General features: G+C 48.8%; 1 pseudogene; it reads right to left on the reverse strand.

Annotated features, from left to right (window-relative positions):
• Positions 1–1,618: 1,618 nt before the first annotated feature.
• Positions 1,619–1,822, reverse strand: LOC141203232 (U2 spliceosomal RNA; annotated as a pseudogene).
• Positions 1,823–3,531: the final 1,709 nt, after the last annotated feature.

A 3,531-nucleotide genomic window follows, 5' to 3' on the forward strand; every position in this document is an offset into this window, starting at 1 on the left:
ATCACACAGCATAGGATTAGATACACAGCTCAGCAGACAGTATCACACAGCATAGGATTAGATACACAGCACAGCAGTCAGTATCACACAGGAGAGTATTAGATACACGGATCAGCAGATGGTATCAAACAGGATGGAATTAGATACACTGCTCAGCAGACAGTATCACACAGGACAGGATTAGATACACAGCTCAGCTGACAATATCACACAGGAGAGGATTAGATACACAGCTCACTTGACAGTATCACACAGTAGAGGATTATATACATGGCTCAGCAGACAGTATCACACAGGATAGGCTTAGATACACAGTTCAGCAGGCAGTATCTCACAGGAAAGAATTAGATACACAGCTCAGCAAACATTATCACACAGGAGAGGATTAGATACATAGCTCAGCAGACAGTATCACACAGGAGAGGATTAGATACACGGCTCAGCAGACGGTATCACACAGGAGAGGATTAGATACACAGCTCAGCAGACAGTATCACACAGGAAAGGATTAGATACACAGCTCAGCAGATGGTATCACACAGGATAGGATTAGATACACAACTCAGCTGACAGTATCACACAGCACAGGATTAGATACAAAGCTCAGCAGATAGTATCACACAGGAGTGGATTAGATACACGGCTCAGCAGACAGTATCACACAGGGCGGGATTAGATACACGGCTCAGCAGACAGTATCACACAGGATAGGATTAGATACACAGTTCATCAGACAGTATCACACAGGAGTGGATTAGATACACGGCTCAGCAGACAGTATCGCACAGGGCGGGGTTAGATACACAGCTCAGCAGACAGTATCACACAGGAGTGGATTAGATACACGGCTCAGCAGACAGTATCACACAGGATAGGATTAGATACACAGTTCATCAGACAGTATCACACAGGAGTGGATTAGATACACGGCTCAGCAGACAGTATCGCACAGGGCGGGATTAGATACACGGCTCAGCAGATGGTATCACACAGGATAGGATTAGATACACTGCTCAGCAGATAGTATCACACAGGATAGGATTAGATGCACAGCTCAGCAGACAGTATCACACAGGAGAGGATTAGATACACAGCTCAGCAGACAGTATCACACAGGAGAGCATTAGATACACAGCTCAGCAGATGGTATCACACAAGATAGAAATTTTAAGCGCAGCAGAGTAACCAGCGCACATACCTGTTAGCTCAGGTGAGTTTAAAAGGCTGCTGTTGATAACAAGGGCATTTGCTAAATAGATGGTGTGTGTGCAACAATATACTGAAAGGTCAATTATATTGTGCAGCTTATCTCACCACCTGTAGTTATTTAGGTGAAAGCTCCAAAATGCTTGCCTAATATGTCTGTTTATCCAAAAGGAAGTAAAAAGGGAGAGCTAGAAAGATAGCATTGCATCACATTACATGGCAATGCAATGCACAGTTGCTGAAGTTGAACCAAAATGAGCTTGTAATCTGGCTTCTGCAACTTTGAACATGAAAAATCCAATGAGGAGAAGAAAAGCAAAGCCAAAGAGTCCATCCCAAAATCCGACAAACAAGCAAAATGAACAAAAAACATTGAATTCAATTCTTTCTGATTTTAGAAACTGCATTAAAGAAGGGGTGCACCGGTCCTGGAGATACTGCAATACCAGGTCAATGCGTGGAGTGGACAGAGCAAGCTCTTTTTCCATCTCCCTGTTCTAAAAATCCTTTTAATATATGGTCCCCAGATAGGGGACGTATCAGATATTAAACTGATAAGAACAGATTTTTTTTTTTTTTTTTGATTGAATATATCTTTTATTAGCACAAAAAATAAGTTAACAGACAGTGTACAGTGCCGCAGCCCAGTACACACAGAATTCTACATCATATTTACATAGCATGAGGATACGACGCACTAACTAGACACATCGCACCCCTATGCTACACAAAACACTCAATCTGAAAGAAAAAGCATGTCAATCAATACAGTACGACGAACCGTGATAAGGGATAGGGATTGGGAAAAAGGGGATGGGGAGGGGAAAATCACAGGCCCGAAGCTTTATTGAAAGACAAGACACATAAGGGGAGAGGGGGAGGAGGGGTTTAGTCCTCATCCTCGTCCTCCGGACCGTCCATGATGGAATAGTCTCTGAGCAGGCTGTGGATCAGCCTGCGGCAGTCCTGGATGGACATCCTCTCCCTCCTCAAGATGAGCCGGTTCCTGGCGACCCAAACGGCATCCTTGAAGCAGTTCATAAGGCGCCAAGCCTCCTGGATGGCTCCGACGGTATGAACCCCAGGGAAGAGTCCATAAAGCACAGAATGGTGCGATAGGCTCGCCCTGGGGACAGAGTTCCTCAGGTCGTCCTCAAGTGCAGTCAATAGGCGCTGTGCAAATCCGCAGTCCCAAAAAGTGTGCAAAGATGTTTCCTCCACGAAGGGGCACCTTGGGCAGTACCGGGTCTTGCACAGGTTCCGGGCATGCATGAATGACCGGACGGGCAGTCCGCCCTGAATCGCCATCCACGACAAGTCCTTGTGCCCGTTGGTCAGCCTGTCAGACGACACATTTGTCCACACAGTCTCCAGCGTGTCCTGGTGAAGTCCTGTGATGTTCTCCACGTCATCCTTGGCTCTGATTAGCTTGTGGATAGTTTTGGGCTTCCACAAGTCAGGCTTGAGTCCCTCCAGTTGATGCTCCCCCACAAATCGAACGACGTCTCCGTAGAACCATGGCGTCGTCCAGTTGTAGGGGAAGGAGCTGTCCCACTTGTCCCAGCCGAGTCGCCTCCAAAGAGGAAGCAGGAAGAAGTGAGACATGGACCTGCCCGCGGAGCCATTCTTGACTTGCAAAGTCCGGCGGACACAATCACACACAAAAGAGGATCGCAGGAGGGTGGGGATATCTGGAACGCCCTTCCCACCCTTGCGAGGCTCCTTGTACATGACGGCCCGCCTGACTCTGTCCATCTTGGATCCCCAGACAAAGTGAAACACTGTCTTGGTAATGGCCCTGCACACAGTGACGTGTGGGGGCCAGGCCTGCGCCGTGTACTGCAAGACGGGCAGGACCTCATTACGCAGGACGAGTGCCTTACCCTCACAAGTGAGGTGTCTGAGGCTCCAGAGTCCGATCCGTTGCTTCACCTTGGCCAAGCGTTCTTGCCAGGACTTGAGGGCCGCTCCTTCCTTCCCGAACCAGACTCCCAGCACCTTGAGGAAATCCGGTTGAATGTTGAAGGGGAAGGGGGCAGAGGAGGCCGGCTGCCAATCCCCGAAGAGCATGGCTTCCGACTTCCTGCAGTTGACTTTGGCCCCTGAAGCCCGGCCGAACCTCTCACACGTCTGGATGAGGGCGTCGACTGAACCACGATCAGCGCAGAAGACGGTGACGTCGTCCATGTAGAGCGAGCACTTGACCTCGTGTCGTCCCGGACCCGGTGCGGTGATCCCTCTGATCTCTCCATTCTGCCGGATAGCCTCTGCGAAGAGTTCTATAACACAAACAAAAAGAAGAGGTGATAGAGGGCAGCCTTGTCT

The sequence above is a fragment of the Phyllobates terribilis genome, unplaced genomic scaffold, assembly GCF_046119375.1.
Source record: "Phyllobates terribilis strain yellow unplaced genomic scaffold, ASM4611937v1 Scaffold_124__1_contigs__length_5142088, whole genome shotgun sequence".
In the NCBI taxonomy this organism is placed as follows: Eukaryota; Metazoa; Chordata; class Amphibia; order Anura; family Dendrobatidae; genus Phyllobates; species Phyllobates terribilis.